This window comes from Gossypium hirsutum, chromosome D07, assembly GCF_007990345.1.
Source record: "Gossypium hirsutum isolate 1008001.06 chromosome D07, Gossypium_hirsutum_v2.1, whole genome shotgun sequence".
NCBI classification, from domain to species: domain Eukaryota; kingdom Viridiplantae; phylum Streptophyta; class Magnoliopsida; order Malvales; family Malvaceae; genus Gossypium; species Gossypium hirsutum.
In genome coordinates this window covers 13,037,135-13,057,090 of record NC_053443.1, presented here as the reverse complement: position 1 = coordinate 13,057,090, position 19,956 = coordinate 13,037,135, and positions in this window count along the sequence as shown.

The window sequence follows — 19,956 nt, the reverse complement described above, 5'->3', positions numbered from 1 at the left end:
GTATGCATGTAAGGTAGTTTAGTGAGAAGCCATTACTTGTTACAACCAAATTTCAGTGAAGGTATGACTTACAATGAAGTGATAATAGGCGTGTATACACACCAGTTGGAACCATAAAAGTCAACTACCTTCCATTACGTAACTCCTATTCACACCTGTACTAAGAAAAATAAAAACTAAAGTAAAAGAATGAGGCTATGGCTAGCGTTTCACGGAAGTTTGTTCCGTTGACTGAAACTCTTCCATACAGTAAAAATATAAATTCGAAGAAGTTTAGGTAAAAAATAAGATTTGTTTAAAAAATGAGACAAAGTCTTGGAAAAGGCTTTTTTGGCCCCGAACCCAGCCCGGCCCCAGTATAAAAAAATTTGGTGCTTTTCCTTGCTATTTTTTACTGTTATTTTTTCACTATTATGTTATTACTATTTTGTTGTTATTGTTTGGATATGGTATACCTCTTGTTTTATTATTAATTTTTTTACTATTTTAGAGACATTTGCTTGTTAAATTACACATTAGTGTTATTTAAATATACATATATATTTATTTTCAATTTATTAGGAAACATTTACTTTAATGTATTTAGTATTTTTGATGTATTATATTTTTTAAAAATTATATAATAAATAATATAAAAAAATTAATACGGGTGGGGCAGGCTAGACCCGAGTTTTAGTATTTTTATCCGAGCTGAGCTTGGACAAAATCTTAGTCCCATTTTTTGGACTGGGCCCGAACTTAACAAAAGGACCTAAATTTGACCTAAATTTTTTATTAGGCTCGGCCCGCGACCTATGAACACCTCTACTCCTCCATCTACTATCTACTTTTTTATAAAAAAAAAACATAAAAATTAGTAGGATGGAAAGATGGGGAGGGAGAGATGACACACTACTCCTTTCTTAAATTACAATGTTAGAGAAAAACAATTTTTGTAAGGAAATGTCAAAAGATTAATTCGGATAAAAAATTTAAATTTTAATGTGGGAGTAATTATCAAATTTAAAGATTAATTTAGGTAGAAAAAAATTTTAAGTTCTAATGTGAAAACAACTGTTAAGTTCAAGAATTAATTTGGATAAAAAAAGAAAAAAGATTTCAGTCTCAATAAGGGGTGTAAATGAGACATGGGTGCTTGCAAGCTACTCGAGTTTGACTCGAAAGAAAATTCAAACTCAATTCGGTAATTATTAAGCTGAGCTCAAACTTAGTAATACTTAGACCCAAACAGCTCACAAGTCTTTTCAAGCTTTTATATTTTTATATTGTTAAATTAAGTTATTGCCCTTGACATATATTATTAACCTTAAACTTAATTATTGAGTCGAGCTGGAACTTAAGTACAAAAATGAATAAACAAACTTAATTGAGCTCGAACTTAAGAGAATTAAGTTTTTAGTTGATTTAAATTTAGGTGTTCTGTTTTTTTAATTTATTTGAATTGACTTGAGGTGACTGAATTATATGAGTTGTTTTATGTGAAGGCAAGTGGATTATATATCTAATCCATGGTTCAACTTAATTTATTATCCGCAAATGTAGTCCAAATTATAGAACTATATATTATAATAAGGAACTAGATTTTAGGCTTTACCCAATACTCTGCCATGGTGTCCTGTTAGGTAAGGAAAACAATCAAATTGCTAAAATACAAAAAAGACCAGCATTTTTAGAGTGATTATTTACGCTATAACTAATGTTTGCGTTAGAGATTGCCTTTTCTTATAGACCCTTAACCTAAAATGTTGAAGCTTTTTCAATTATTTTGTTAGCAGGCACAATGAGACGAAGGCAATTGAATCATTAATCAAATTTTCTTTCATTTCAACAACTTTGGGGGTTTTCCGCGAATGGGGTTGATGTTTAATTTCAATGTAAACGAGGAGAAGAAGGCAGCACCGCGTAATAAGACTAGCAAAGGAGAGTTGGAGCATCAACATCAACTTCTATACATAGCAAGTACATTTTCTTTCACACTCCCCCACTCATTGTCACGTATCTGCTACTGCCTTCAAAGGCTCATAAAAAAAATAATAAATTGACAGAAAAGATAAATATTAGAGCTTAAATTTACCATTATACCAACTAAAAATAAGTTATTCTCTACGGTACTTGAAAAGCCTTTTAATGACTCATGATGGGGATGTAAGATGTTTAGGTACATTGGAGCAAGAATACTTATAAATAAGGAGATTTAAGTTAAAAACAACTCACACATGATTTACACAAAATAAGAATTAAACTTGGGACATCAAAATCTCATAACCTCAATCTTTACAAACAACGTCAAAATTTCCTAGTTGGCACATTATACATTTAAATTCACTCGCAATTTTAAAAAGATATTCAATAATATTGATGTTAATTGATTAAATATTAACTCATAAAATTGATTTTTTTTTATGAATCATTAAAATTAAAATTAGTATATTAAATGGATGAAATATGAACTTAATGATTAAGTGGAGAAGCAATAAGGTATGGATTAAGTTAGAGTAGATAATAAAGACAAGAACCAAATTCTGAAATCTGGTGCCCTAACCACAACCCAATTAATTAAATTTTGATGGCTATAAAATATTTAATTAATTCTTTATTCAAATATAATATTGCATTCACTTTACTTTCTCTTTTGGACATTAATTAATCAAACTCGTTAAAGTTAGGAGCCAATAAGAGGTTAATAACCTAATAATTAACTGTTTGTTATTAATTAGGATAAATTACACATATAGTCACTTAATTATCAAATATTTTTATTTTAGGCATCCAAAATAAAAAAAAATTGTAATTTAAGCACTCACATTACATAGTTCGGTCATTTTATCACTCCTCTTAAAATCACAAATTGCAAGATGACGTGACAGTTAAAAAAATTGGTATAATAACAAATTTATCCTTCGACTTTTAAATATTATATCAATTTAGTCATATTTTAAAAAATTAGCCCTCAAAATTTACAAATGATCTCCTAATTCTAAAAAATCAAATAAATATATAAAAATACATAAGCATTTTCAAAAAATAATAAATCTAAAAAGTATCTAAAAAAATATTGTTGATAAGAAATAATAATATATAAATATTTAAAAATACATATAAATAAATATTTAAAAATTGTAATAATAAAATTTAATTTTATATTATTATTAAATAAATATAACTATATTAAAATAAACATTAAATAAATTAAAATAATTAATATTAATATTAATATTAATATTTATAAATATAATGATACTGGTATTAAATAAAATAAAAATCTCCCATCGTCAGTTGAAAATGATGATGAACGAGAGGAAAAAGGAGAGAAGAGATTAAAGGTGAAAATGAGCACCGAGTCATTTGAGTTTTTGGGACTGTCTGAGCCTACTTTTAAAGTTATTAAAGAAATGGGTTTTTATTTTATTATAAGTTTTGATTATATTTTTTTTTGTAATACAATGTTGAGAATTATCTCAACGCATAAATAGTAGGACAATGCGCTTCAGCACACTTAAACTCATGTTCTCCTGTATTTACAACAATACTCATACCAATCAAGTTAAGATTCAATCTACATTTAGGTATATTCTTAGTTGAATTATTTGTGTAAAATTTTTTTATTGAATTTGATTGCTTCTATAGTTAGTTTAGTTCAATTCATAGCAAGCCTTGAAATATAGTGGATTATGTTTTTTTTCTAAAATAGCCTGGTGTTGATTCAAGTATAAGTTGAAAAGGAAAAAAGGCATCCATTGTTCTGTCATTGGATTCAATACTAAAATTGAATGATAATCATTGTAAATTTTATAGTTTTGGGGATATACAGTAAATTGATGTTAGAAGTATACAGTGTTTCATTTTTATTTTCAGAAGTTCGGTGTGGCTAATTATGTAAGACTTGCAATTATATTTTTTTAATATTAATATAAAATTTAAATTTATTTTTTTTGAAAATATTTTTTTAATATTTTTTTAAATTTTATATATTATTATTTCTTGTCAACAATATTTTTTTATATTTATTAAAATTATTATTATTGAAAATATTTATTTTTTTGTACATTTCTTTGAATTTTTTAGAATTAGGATCAAATTGAGATCATTTGTAAATTTTGAGATTTAATTTTTTAAAATTATGACAAAATTGAAATAATATGTAAAAGTTAATGAATGAATTTTTATTATACCAATTTTTTTAACTGTCTCGTTATCTTGTTGTATTTGATTTTAATAGGAGTGACCAAAATGATCGAATTATGTAACGTAGGTGCTTAAATTGTAAACTTTTTTTTTTATTTTCGATGCCGAAAATAATTTTTTTTATAATTAAGTGATTATCTGTATAATTTACCATATTAATTAATGACAATTTGAGGCTCGATAATTATTATTATTATTATTATTACAGCTGGAAAAGCATGCTCATAATTAAATAGTCAATACGACAATTAATATGAGTTGATTTAGTCAAAGAAATCCACATCATAATAAATACATATAAATAAATATTTACAATTTTTTTTGGTTATCATTAGAGTGCAATTAACTAGTGATTTAATAGTATTATTTAATATTATTTGATATATCATTTATAGCAAAATATAAATGAAATTTATTTCAAAGTAAACATGAATTTTGGTATAATATATAATGTTATTAATAAATGTTAGATTTTATGTAATTTTATATATGAAATCTTTATTTGATTTAATTCTTGTAAATTATTAATATCATTGTCGATGTAATACCATTTTATGTTTATATGTTGCATACACAAATAATTATATTATTCAATGTAAAAGTAAAATGATATATTTTTTCTTTAAATGTGTATAATTAAATCAAAATCAAATTTTCATGTATACATTTCTACCTAAATCAAAGTCGATGTATCAAATTCTACATTGTATCAAAATTCATGTATAATTTTAAGTATTGTCCATATATAATTAGAACTTATGTTTAATACATCCACGATTTATAATTTTATATACTATCTCGTATAGTTTGGTTACTAGTGTAATAATATGAGGAAAAAAACTTATTTAATATATGTGGTTGGTTGTAGGGGATTTCAACGAGATAACCTACTCCTTTCAAAAGAAATGCGGTAGGTTGAGATTAGAGAGGATCATGGAAGCTTTTAGAGTTTTGTTGCAAGATTGTGACTTGAGTGATTTGGGGTTCATTGGTTGATGGTTTACATGGGAGAAGGGTAGATTCGCGGCAAGTAATATCAGTGAAAGGCTGATAGGGGTATAGCAAATTCAGATTAGTGGAGTTATTTCTCTAAATTTTCTGTAAGGCACTGGACTCATTCTTTCTCTTACCACTGTATGGTTGTAATTGATACGATAGTTTGTCAAAGTAGACAAAGAAGGGGTTTTGATAATTTTCGGTTTGATGCTAATTGGTGTCTGGAGCCCTCTTACGTGGATGAAATTTCTAGATTTTGGTCCTTATCTATGAATGCCTTATCGACTAAGTTTAATGCATCGGGGAGGACACTACGTGATTGGAGTCATTGGGTTAAGAGAAATAGAGTGGCTACTTAAAAAAAAACTAGAGTCCAGAATGAAGGAACTTTACAATAAAGAACCTGATGATGATACACTCACAAAATTAATGAAGATTCAACTTAGCTTGAATTTGGAGGTTGATAAAGAGGAGTTGTTCTGGGAGTAGAGAGCTCGTGTTAACTAGCTTTCGTATGGAGATAAAAATATAACTTTTTTCCACAAGATAGCTAGTGGTTGTCAGAAACAGAACCGAATTGTTGGTATTGAAGGGGAAAGGACAAGTTGGGTAACTAATGTGAAAGTAGTCTTGGATATTGGCTCCAAATATTTCCTTAACCTTTTCACGGCTTCGGATGAAGGTGATGCATCTAGGATTTTTACAAATGTTCAAATGAGGGTAAAGTTAGAAATGAATGAGGACCTATTATGTCCTTTTCGACATGAAGAAGTGTGGACTACAGTTAAATCATTGACACATTTAACGGCATTAGGTATTGACGGGTTCCCTGCTTTATTTTATAAAAAATATTGGCATGTCATTGGATATGAGGTTACAAATTATTGTCTTGTGATTCTTAGTGGAGAGGCTACAGTTGAGAAAATCAATAAGACTTGCATTGTGTTGATTTCGAAGGTTAATAATCCCTGTAATATCACACATTTTCGAACTATTAGTTTATGCAATGTTTTATACAAAATTGTTGCTAAAGTAATTGTTAATAGAATGAGTAGTATGTTGGATGACTACGTTGATGAGGCTAAGGAGCTTTTATTCTTGGTATACAGATTTGAGATAACGTACTTGTGGCTTACAAAATTCTGCACTCACTTAAGGCGAGAAGATCGAGCAAATAAGGAAATCTTGCACTTAAGCTTGATATGAGCAAAGCTTATGATCTAGTTGAGTGGGACTTTTTAGTAGGGATGATGCTTCAAATGGGGTTTCATGAAAAATAGGTGACATTGATCATGATATGTGTATCTTATGTTTCCTATACTGTAAAGGTTAATGATAGGATCGAAGACTCATCTCTCCCTTCACGGGGTTTGTGACAATGTGGTCCCCTTAGCCCTTACTTGTTTTTGCTATGTGTTGAAGGGTTCTCGACTATTCTTAATGAGGTAAAAATTATGGTGCGAATAAAATGTGCTTGAATTGGAAGGGAGCGATTAGCTTTAAATTACCTCTTCTTTGCGGATGATTGCATCCATTTTGGGGAAGCTTCTACAGAAGATACTTAAAATGTCCAAATTGTAATCTTCAAATATGAAAAGGATTCGGGCCAAAAGGTTAACTCTGATAAGTCTCTTATCTTTTTTGGAACTAATGTTAGTCTGCTTGACCAAGACAATGTGGGTAGACTATTGGGAGTTCGGGTTTCGACAAGCCTTGAAAAGTACTTGGGTTTGCCCATGATGGTTGGCAGGAGTAAGAAGCAAGCGCTTGATCACTATTTAGACTGATTTAATAAAAAAGTCTATAGATGGAGTATGCGGTTTTTGTCAATGGGTGGAAAGGAGATCGTCATTAAGGTAGTTCTGCAGGCATTGCCCGTCTATGCCATGCAATGTTTTATATTCCATAAGATGTTGTGTAATTAGCTAGAAAGTATATTGAATAAGTTTTGCTGTGAAAGAACAAGTCGCATCGTGGCATACATTGGTCTACATGGCAATCTCTTTGCTTACCTAAAGCGTAAGGGGGGTTGGGGTTTCGTGACTTGTCCAAAGTTAATATAGCATTACTGGCCAAGTAATGTTATCACATTATTACCCATCCTGAATGTTTATTAGCCAAAGTTCTAAAAGCTAGATATTTCCCTCATTCAAATTTTATGTCTGCAAGGCAAGGAACTTACGCTTCTTTTACCTGGAGAAGCATCTTAACTGCTCGACACTTGATTGAGATAGGAGTAGGTTAGAGGATTGGCATTGGGAATAGTGTTAATATTTGGAATGACTCATGGATACCTGGACCAAGGGATTGGATGATTCAGTGTCAAAATATAAACGCTCGTTTTACATCTGTCTTTCAATTGATCAACTCTAAGACATGTACCTAGATTAAGGAATGCATTAGGGCCATTTTGAATGATAGTCAAGCTGAGAAGGTCCTTGCAATCCCTCTAGCTCCAACGGAAAGGGCAGACACATTGATCTGGCGCTATAATGGTTCGAGTGAGTACTCGCCAAATCATGGGTACAAGGTATTGATTGATCAAGACTTGCATTCTGGGATTACCCAACCTATGCCTACTTCTGATATGCTTACAATACCTTTTACAAATTATGGTATCTACAATTACCAGGGAAAACAAAAATTACTTTTTGGAGACTTATACATAATTTCCTACCCACATATGCTAATTTAGCGAGGCGTAGGTTGCCTATTGACACTCTATGACCTCTATGTCAAGTAGCAGAGGAATCAGTGGATCATTTGATGAGATTTTGTATTATCTCTAAACAAACTCTAGTTGTTTTACAAATACAGGTACCACTCGAGTCACAATGTCAAGATTACAAGTAGTGGTTAACGATGGGTTTTAATCAGTTATTTGTTAAAGAAAATGGGGGCACTCTTGATTACATACTTGGCTGTTTGGCATGCTCAGAATCGACTGGTGCATGATGGTATCAAACTGTATATCCAAGAATTGGTGGTGTTCATTAAGGGTTACATTCTGGAACTTGAGGCATTTGAGGAATTGAAACCTTGCACTATTGTTCCTAAACAAGAGATCTTGGTGCCTCCAGATCATAACAACATAAAATTTCACTATGACGCTTCATTTATCGCTAATGCTAATACGTCTATCTCAGGTGTTTTAGCTAGAAATGATTTAGGGGAAATCATGGTCGTATGTACTTACCTATATTTTGGTGTTGTAGATGTGTTTACAAGAAGTAAATGCATGTGAACAGGCAATTATCTTTGCCTAGGAGCTCAGGTTCCGATCGATACAGGTGGAAAGTGATTCACTTACAGTTGTGAAGACGATTAATTCTACAAGTTTTGATAAATTAATATTGGGTCCGATCGTGCAAGTTGTTCAGGCAATGATAGGAAATTTTGAGAACTTTACCTTTGGCTTTGTTGGTAGACCGGTGAACTCCGCAGCTCATATTCTTGCAAGCACTGGACGCATTTACAAGCACCACAATTTTGGATAGAGGAAGCTCCGTAGGAGGTAGAGTGCGCCAAAACGATGGATTGGATGAAATAGATTTCATAGGGCTATTCAAGTAATACAAGCTGCTACTGACTTTGGACCATGGAGCTTTCAATATCTTCCACTCCAAATATCTTCCGAAGCAGAAGTTTCCTGTGATTTCTTTCACTGTGATTTTTATGCAACTCTTTGTTAAGTCGTGGTTGTAGGGAATTTCGTTTATTCTAGCTTCATTTGCTGCTCACAATTAGGGAAAAAGTTTCTAGTTTAGGGTTTCTTTATTTGCTTTATGTGGTTTGTGATTTGTTGTTTGCATTTTGTGTTTTGTTTATTTTGTTTTGTTGAGACTTGATGGAACGACTAAGTTCCTTTTGTGTTGTCTTCTCCTCTATCTTCTTTTAATGCAAGGGGCAGGTTTTTCTCAAAAAAAAAATTATAGTTGGAAAGATAAGTAAAAACTATTGGAAGCAATGTATCAACTTAGGTATGTATACTTTGATGATCACCTTAATTATAAATCCTAGATCCATTAATAACTAAAATAGATTTCCTAAGTACTACATATTTTGGGGTCCTAACCTTTATTGAAGAAAGTTTTGAGTTAATTTATCCAATAAAGGAATAGTATAGTTTCCCAGTTTTTCATATTCTAACAAACATCAACGTAAACAATGGCGATGCCATTTCCAAATTCCATCTATGATTGGATCAAAACTTGGATTCTTTGGTCGCAATCATTACAACTAGAACAACTACATCCTTAAATGTATGTCACTGTTAGCCTTAATAAATAATAATGCATGTATGGATGGTCCCCCAACCCTAAAGCTTTAGAATTGATTATCATCAAAACAACAACTTGCCAACATTGATTATGATGCAACTGGAATTGTAATCTCTTGAGTTTTTATTTTGATCATCCAAATTTAAAATTTTTTGTTTTAGTTATTAATAGTATCAAAATCTAATATTTTGGTCGCTCTTTCATTAAATCACTAACGGGATGTTGCAGGGGCAAAGGCAGAAATTTTTTTTAGAGTGGCCGAAATTAAATTATATTTTTTTATGATAGTAAAAATATAATCACTATTTTAATAGCTTATATATTTATAATTTTTAAAATATTAAATTAAATTTTTATCATTTTTGGGTGGCCAAAATATGATTTTACCATTACTAATTTAATATTTTATAAATTATAAAGGAGCTTAAATGAAAAATTTTCTATTTTAGGGGCCAGCCCCCTGGCTTTGCCCTTGGGATATTGGTGTGACTTTTTTTATTAGCATAATAACAATTTTAACCCTCCACTATTTACAGTTTTATCAAATTGGTTCTAATTCTAAAAAGTTCAACAAATTTAACCTTCAATTTTATACACTATATCAATTTAGTCTTAATTCTTAAAAATTAAAAAAAAACTTTAAAAATATAATGTAATTAAAAGTTCATTTTTTGATAAAATATACTTAAGATTTTACAAAATACATACAATGTTATAAAAGTATTCATAAATAAATGAATATCTATTTTTCTCATTTTCTAACATGATATTTATTTATTAAAATAATATTTTTATAAATAAAACAATTTAAGGGAAAAGTACAATGAAGAAGACTTGAGTAGATTTAGCTTTTCCCTTTTTTTCAACATTAATTACCACCATATTTGGGTTGGGTAAAAAAATATAGCCTAAGGTTGAAAAGGGTAAGATTTGATGTATTTACGTTGTTGTTCAAATTGATTTTGTTGTGTTTGAGGTTCTGTTTAAGGGTGAAAATGATTGAGGGTATATAAGTGAGGCTAAGGTCTTGAAGATCTAGTAGGTGGAAAGCTATGTCAATAACTTCATAATCGATTCCTAGCTTGATGGCAAGACGACCGAGGACATGAAAATCAAGGAATTTAGAGTAAGAGTTATTGGTGCCAGTGGTTGAAGGCAAAGATGGTGCGCAACGCTCAACAAATTTGGTGAGGACCAAAGAACAATGCTAGAAATAAATTATTATTTATAAATAAAACTAAAAAAATGAAAAGTTTGACTGATTTAAGTATTGTTTATGGATTTTTAAAAGAAATGTTTTATTTATAAAAATATTATTTTAATAAATAAATTCATGTGAGAAAAAAATAGATATTCATTTATTTATAATTGTTTATGCCTTTTTATTGAAAAATGAACATTCATAATTAAAACATAAATACACTAATAATTATATGAGTTTTTAGAAGTTTACCCTAATCCTAAATATATCCACTTAAGGTATAAACCGTTGACATATTTGCCTCAATAATTCCCAAATTCTGACCACAAAGAACAAAAACCTCAATAATTCCCAAATTCTGACCACAAAGAACAAAAATTTTTTGATAGACAATTCATAGAAGTTTCATGCAAGGGCTAGTTTAGCATTGCTTTTGAGAAGTACTTTTGAAAAGTTTAGTTTAAAATTTAAGTGTTTAGTATTGCTGTCAAAAAAATGCTTTTGAGAAATAAAATGTTCATTTTAGACTTAGTGTTATAAGGTAACAAATAAGCATTTAAATAATATTCAAATTAGTTAATATTGTGATATTTTAATAAGAATATAGAAAACGATTTATTATAATTTGTTGTTAATATTTTAATATATAAAAAATAAATTTTAAATATTTTTAAGCAATTAACTAGAGAAGAGAAAGTACCATGTTTTAGAGGGGTGAAAATGTAATTAAACTGTCAAAAGTACTTTTGAGAAGTTAAAAATTTCCTTCAAAAGTTGTTTGTTTAGCATACTTTTTGCTTCAAAGCATTCCTTTTGCTTTAAAAGTGCTTCTAAAAAGCACCACTAAGCACAACCTAAATCAAATTTTCAAGCTCGGGTAGGCCCAAAAAATGAGTTTACTTTTTTGACCAAGTCTAACCCAATTTAAAGAAGGTAAATCCGGTCTCAGCCCAACTTGCCCATATTTGACTTTTTTTAGATTAGTTTTTTATTTAAAAAATAAACTTTTTAAAAATTATAATACACTTAATGCACTAAAAAACGTTAATATAAAAGTTTTCTAACACATTAAAAAATATTTACATTAAAAAACACTACGATGAATATAATAAATGTTTTATTATATTAAAGCACACAAATAAGTATGATGAATGTTTTATTGTATTAAATATAATTTTTAAAATTTTATATTTTAGGTTGGATTATTTAGTTGGGTAAGTTTTTTTTAAATTTAGGGTAATATATTTAATTGTTGTTGGGCTAGTGATTTAATATAAATACATAATTATCATTTAACAAATATAATTAATATAATTAATTTTATAATATAATATATTTGGACAAGCTCGAGTCAAAAAATTTTACCCAAGACTAGACCCATGTAAAAATGAATCTTAAATTTTATCTAAATCTATTCTTCGGACAAATCTGGATAAATAGCCTACTCATGAGTAAATCTATTTCGGTGTACGAATTATTTAAACATTTCTCCCAAATCGTATTGGGAATTAGAAAAAGCTGGAGGTAATTGGGTCAAATGTCAAATTCGTACACTTTGATATCAGTTTGGTGTGTGTTAGGAGAAGAACGCATTGGATTTGCTGGTTGGCGCCCACCATTCATGAATTTTTAAAATCTTTATATTCTCATAATTTATGTGGCTTCCCCACTAAGAATGTGGCTTAGAACGTAATTTTTTAAAAATTTAATTTATTTATATTTTATATAAATTCAATTATTAATATTTAAAATATTTTTATTAAATTTTAGTTTATTATATTGTTATTTTTTTATTATATAGTCATTAAATGAGTATTATTTTTATCCGTAAATATTATAATAACAAACTTTCTTTTACTTTGTTTAAATTTATACTAATCATATTGATTTAATCTTAGTTCGATTGATATGAGTATTATTATCAATGTAAAAAAATATAAATTCGAATACGTTGAAGTATAATATCATTTTATTAATACGTTGGAGAGGAACTATAAATAATTTTAGTGAAAATTTAAATTGGGGAAAGAAAGCAGAGGCCTGAATAGGCGTAAAATAAAAAGAAGGTGATGAGTTATATGGGAAGAAATGTTAGTGGAAACATGACATGTAAAGGCAAAGCATTTGTTAATGATTTTTGTTTTGACCATCTTCTCCTGCTTTTGTTCATGCACGTACTACTTCATTTGTTTTTCGATGCTTTAATCATTTCTAGGAAAAGGTATATATATATACATCTATTGCTATAACAAGCTATACTATATCATTTCAGTGTTAGTTTGGTTATTAGTATAGTACCATCTTAGATATAAAATGAAAAATAATTAATATAATTTTAAATTTGAAATTAAAAATGAGTAAAAATTCTTATAAAAATAAGTAAAAGCATTTCGTTTTCTTTGCTAAAAATAAATCATAAGAGTTTTATGTTGTCTACTTTAAAAAATAAAATGGTTGATATATAGTTCGTTTTTTGAACTTGTCCAAAAGTATTTAATTGGTACTTAAACTTATATTTCGTCACCTAAGTTATTACCTCCACACTAACATCGTTAGTTTATGTCAATGTGACATTGATGACTAATTTGTTGGTGACACGTGATAGCCTTTCAATATACCATGTGATAAATATAAATTTTAAAATTAATAAAAACTTAAAAATATATAAATTAATAAAAAAAGTATATATTTTGTTCACATTAAAAATGAACCTAGACAAAAATTTAACTCTTTATTTATTTAATTTTAAATATTTTTTAAATTTTATTAATTTATGTTCATTATATGGTATAATGAAAAGTTTTCATATGTCACCACTAGATTGACTATCAGTGCCACATTAACAAAAACTGATCGTGTTAATTTAGAAGTACCAAAATAAATGGCAAAATATAAATTAAGGTGTCAACTAAACATAAAAAAAAATTTAAATAGCAACAAAAATATTTTGGAAAGGTAGATATTAAGAAAGCAATGAGGTGGCAATTGGCAATGACATATTTTGTGATGTAGTAGAAAAGGTACAAATATTATGGACTGCTTTTACGCCCACTTGGCCGACCATTCGTTTTCTTCTAGTAATCACTTTTAGAACATCAATTCATATGAAGCAGGTATTTGCTCAAAAAAATATACATCATATGTTATAAGTTAATAGAAATTATAAAGACGAAAAAGAAAATGTAAATGCTTTTGAAACGATTCATGCTTCGACAAGCGAAGTTTCCAAAGGTAAAAAGTTTCATGAATGCCAATATTCTCCTAATCCAAATCTCAGAAAAACCAGGGACAAGCATGAGCTGGTTCGTATTCAAACATTCCTCAATCCCCTTTGATTTTATTATTATATTCAAGCTGGGTTTTTTGCACCAAAATGGCTGCAAAACCAGACGCAGAAAAGCTTTATCGCAGCCATCACCATGCATTTTGTTGTTGACTGCATCAGAAACAAGAGAAGATCTGGCTGCTGGAGGAATTCCATGACTTGTTCCCACATTGCACACCAACTACAATCATTATTTTTATTATTAATATTGTTTTTAAATATTAAAATAAAACAGTTTTTTTTTATTTTATATTCTCAACAATGTCGTGTAAAGGTTCAAACATTCATTTCTTCCCTAAAGAGTACAATATGTCTTACTATTATTGTCGAAACTATTTTTTGAAAAAAAAAATTAGTTTAGTTTGTCGACTTGAAAATGAAAATTAGAGTCGCCACCGATCTTTTATTGAGGTGTGATCGTATCACCTTGAAAATAATTTTAAGTCTGCGAATTTTGAGAAAACAAGTTCGGGAGTCGGTTACGCACGAGGAAGGGTTAGCATGTAATAGCCCGATTTTAGGCTTAGTCGGAACAGTGGTTTCGGGACCACAAATCCGACGAAAAAAAAAATGTAATGGCTTGAATTTTCAGAGGTGTCGGAACGGTGATTCGAGATCACTAAATTCGACAAATGGGTAGAAAATATTATTAATTTAGCAAGTATAAGTTAAATATGAAGTTAGGAAAATTTTTGAAATAGTGAATAGTGCACTAGAAATAAATATTAAAATAATTAGAATCGAAATGAGGTATCAAGACCTCGGGGATTTTAAACTGAGCCATAAATATTTTTATAAATATTTATGGAGTGTTAAAAAGTTAGTATTAAAGTTTCGTTAAGAAATTTTAAAGTTCCGATAATTAATTGAACAAAAAGGACTAAATTGTAACAAATGCAAAATTTTGGAAAATGATTAAATAGCTTAAATGATAAAAGGAAGAGGGCTTAAAAGCAAATAGACCCAAGGTCTATTTGGGCTGGACGGCAGAGGCATGAAATCAGCAAGAAAGTAAGGAGAATTAAGGGCAAAATTGGAAAATTGCAAAATTTGCTTAATAAAGTTAGGACCCAAGTGGAATTATCTAGATTTCTCTTCATTTTTCTGAATTCTCATCAGCTAAAACACCATGGAAGGGCTTCTTCAAGCTGGTTCTTCATATTTTTATTACAAGTAAGTTCAATTCTTTACTATTTCTTGAAATTTTTGTATTTTTATGACTTTTACAACTAGGCCCACTTGTTAAATTCATTAGTTTTTGATTTTATGAAAGAAGTTGAAAGTTGATATGAATATGTGCTGGAAGTATATGATGATTTAGCATGAAATTAGAGCTTTAAATTGTTCATATGCTGATTTTATTGAAAGAATTGAATAGAAAGTGAATGTTTGGGACCTAATAGTAAAAGAGTTTGAAGATAGAGTTATATGTGGCAATTCTGAATTTCAATAGTTGTGTAACAACTTATAATGTCTAGTAAAGTACTAATTGAGAAAATTAGATTAATTGAGGGGTTAATTGAGAAAGGACCGAATTGTATAAACTGTGAAATTTGGGGCAAAATGGAAATCAACATTTTGCACTAAAGCAGTTTTGGACAGTAGCAGTAGTGTAACTTTGAAAAATCACCAAAAATTGTAGAGATTGAATTAGAGGATGAATAAAATATGAAATTAAAGCTTATTGAGTCTAGTTTCTTATAAAAGAAATGATGTGAGCAATGGAATTGTAAATCATGAGATATAATAGATTTTGTGAGACAAGGTCAGAATGAATTCGGGTTCCCCTGTTCTGACTTTGGAAAATCATTAAAAATTGTACAGAAATGATTATGAGTTATAGTTTATATGGTTAGAATCCTTAATGAGTATATTTTTAGAAGAAACAAGCTAAAACATCATCCGAATTCTGTACAATGAGATAATTAATTTTTAGTGAAGAGTGGTCGGAACTGTCAGACAGCGAAACAGGGGAAACTTTAAAGAATAAAATGTACTATTTTGCTGAACCAAAAATTCTGAAAATTTTATGGTATGAAGATATGTTAGTCTAGTTTCAGGGAAAATTAACGGATCTTAATTTGGAGGTCTGTAGCTCCGGATAAAAATAATTTAGTGACTCTGACTCGGATAAACAGTTTTGAATATACATGTTAGTGAATATTGAAATTATGGTTAATGTTGTTTAAGTGTGTTATACACATTAAGGATGTGGAATGGAGAGGAGGAGGAGGAAAATTGGGAAATATATGAATGATTCGTGTATAAATGGTCATATGTTTGATTATAACTCATAAACGATGAAATATGAATGATGCTTATTTTTGTGCATTATTGGTCATGGTTTAAGCTCATGTGTGAAAATAAAGTTTCATAGTATGTGTGTATGGTATATTCAGTATATGATTTGGCATGAAATAATACCATGAATGGTTTATGAATTAACACATGTTGGTAAGCCTGATATATGAATAAATGATCAAATTGAGCGGAACGCCGGATTTGAGTACTTCTGATCAGGTGACAAAGTGATAAGTGATAGCTTCGGCTATACTTATCTGATCAAGTGACAAAGTGATAAGTGATAGCTTCAGCTACACTTATCTGATCAAGTGACAAGTGGAAAGTGATAAGTGATAGCTTCGGCTACACTTATCTGATCAAGTGACAAGTGAAAAGTGATAAGTGATAGCTTCGGCTATACTTATCTGATCAAGAGACAAAGTGATAAGTGATAGCTTTAGCTACACTTATCTGATCAAGAGACAAAGTGATAAGTGGCTACACTTATCTGATCAAGAAACAAAGTGATAAGTGGCTACACTTATCTGATCAAGAAACAAAGTGATAAGTGGCTACACTTATCTGATCAAGGGACAAGTGATAAGTGATCATATGTAAGACCATAGTTATACTATGGCAAAGTGAAAGTGAAGTACTCAATTTTCCGTGACCGTTCCCTAATTTGATTAAGGATGGTAAGTGACAAATGGGCCCAAAAGAATTAAAGTAAATGGATAAGTGGTAGTGTATTTATATCAGGACGATGTTGTTATTCAAACTAAAGTGATATTTTCATTGCTAAATTGAGAATTTCATAAATGTGTTATTGAATGGTATAATCAATAAACATTGAGTTAAATGGTAAATACGTATTAGTTTTGAATTTGATGTCATTGAATTGTACGTGAATTAAACGGAAATTTCTAGTGATATGATTTAAATTATGAGCATGAGAAATTGCGAATTGAATGAAATGGAAATGAAGCATTAAATTGCATGAGTATGTATCGGGTCTCGCAGGCCCTAATTATTATGATTATAATATTTTGAGGATATATTGTGAAATGCATGAGTATGTATCGGGTCTCGCAGGCCCTAATTATTATGATTATAATATTTTGAGGATATATTGTGAAAAGTTATAGAAACATGTTAATTATTTTTGAAAGTTTTAATTTTGATGAAATTTTATAACTCGGTTAAATACGTTTACAAGTGTATGTGTTTTGGTAATGCCTCGTACCCTATTCCGGTGTTGGATACGGGTAAGGGGTGTTACATAGCACCCTCGTGATGCCCAAAATTGGTACCGAATTGATTGTTTAATGTCTTAATGTCGAAATTTTGAAAAGATTTTAAAATACGATCCTTCGAAGTTTAAATTTGAATAAACCAAATTGAACAATAAGACGCACTTATTTTGAAGAAATAAATTGCCACACTCAGTGAGTTAGGGTGCAACAATTCAATCGTCAAAATTAAATATGCCTTTTTATTTTTTTATTTTAAAATTCATGTATTTTGAGAAGGTTATTTGGTCATTTAGGTCAAACAAGAAATCAGAATCCAGTAAGTTAGAGTTCAATTTCTTGGAATTTCTAAACACCAAATATTGCCTTTATTTCAAAATCGAGATAACAAAATGTCATATCCAGTAAGTTAGGATCCAACATTTTGAAGTCTCAAAAGCTTTATTTTAAAATTATTTTAAAATTGTATGGTATTAATAAAATAAACACTTGGCTATCTAAATTCGTCGAAAAGAATTGAGGCCCAGTAAGTTAGGGCACAATTCTTTCGAGAGCTATGAACACCAGGTCTTTTTGAAGATTATGAAATAGAATGATTGTTGTGTTTTAAAATGCAATCTTACAAATGGAACATGATTGAATAGCAATACATAATATAAAAGATAAATAGCAACAATAATTTTACTCACATTATACAAATACCAATATAAATAATTGTAAGTTAAAAGAATTAGTAATCAATTTCAAAAGACACATTAAGGTAAAAAAATAATAACCTAAAAATATTATCTCTACAATGGTTTATTTTGTTTTTAAAAAGAAATAGCAATGTATATATGCGCTTGGAAATGGATTTAAAATAAAATTAAGAATAATGTTAAATAAAATAAATTTATTTGAATGAAATTTGAAATGAAGATTAAAAGATGTATAAGCATGGATCTAGAATAAATATTTCATAAACATATCATAAATAATAATATGCAATAATATACATTGGAATGAATACAACATTGGAATATTTTGAATAAGTAGAATATATAGAAATTGGTACAAAAGAATATAATTTAAAATCATTGATAGATTATACAATACAAATACATAAAAAAATATTAATGTATTGTAATAAAACAACATTTTAGCAATAATATATAACAAATTAAAAAAACAAATGTATGATAATAAATTTAAAATACTAAAGCAATGAATTTAATATACAAATAGAAATACATAAACAAAATTGAGTATTATCATCTACAAAAGTTTTGAAATCATGTAATATAATAATAAATATGAAGAGAGATAAATAAAAGATATAACTAATATAAAAACATAAGAATACTAGTAAATACTAAATTTTTTTTTATAAAATTAAACAGAATACTAAAAATAATAGTAAACATAGCAAAAAAGGATTTAAATTAAAATGTAGATATTTGAAGGTTTAAAGTTGCAACCGATTCAAATTCAATGGACTAAAGCAGCAATTAAACTCATAAATCCAGGCACTCAAACCCAATCATCGAAAACGATGCCGTTATATCATGGATCAAATTGAAATTGGAACTAAATATGAGGTAACAATTAAAAAAACGAAAAAAAAATCGAATTGAAATGAAAACGAATGCAGACGGGCCAGTTACGCAATAATCCCGTCAGACCCAAAACGCGCGGATCCTTCCCCTGGGCCGGGTCACCGCGCGGGTTGAGGGCTATCAGACGACGCCGTTTTATGCTTTAGATCTAAATGAATAAATAAACAAAACCTAAAAATAGAAACAAACTAAAACCCTAGCCCCCTTTCAATCAGAATCGCGCTACAATCGACCTCCGTCCCTTTCGATCTTCGACCACTGCGAAGCGGCCTAGGATTCGATGACTCGACGGTTCTGATACACAGGTAAGCCCCTTTCTTCTCCGCCGCCTTGAAAGCCAGAACTCTCCTCTCTCTCATTCCGATTCGGACAGAGTAGAGGATGGCTCCAATGGCACGCAAAGGTGAGATTCCTCTTCCCTTTTTCTCATTTATTTTATATATATTCTATTACATATAATCAATAGCAAACAGAGAAGGAAAGAAAAGCAGCCGAAAAAAACAGAATAGATAAGAGAAAGAAGAAAACCTTCTTTTCAAAATTTTTTATATTGATCTCCTCCTTTCTTTTTTTCTTTTTTTTTACAGATTTTGTAATGGCTTTATATAGCCAAAAAAAGAAAATACAAAAATCCCTCTTTTTTCTGTTTTTCCTTTTTTCTCTCTGCTATTACAATTTTCACTCCATTTGTTGTGCTATTTTCTATTCGTTTATGCCTGCTTGCTCGTGTGCAGGTACGGTGCTAATGTAGCGGTGTGCGTGGCAGATGCGGAGGGTACGGAGGCGCACGTGAGGGTAGAGGGTTGACACGCGCAGACGAGTGGAGCTATTGCGGTGCTCG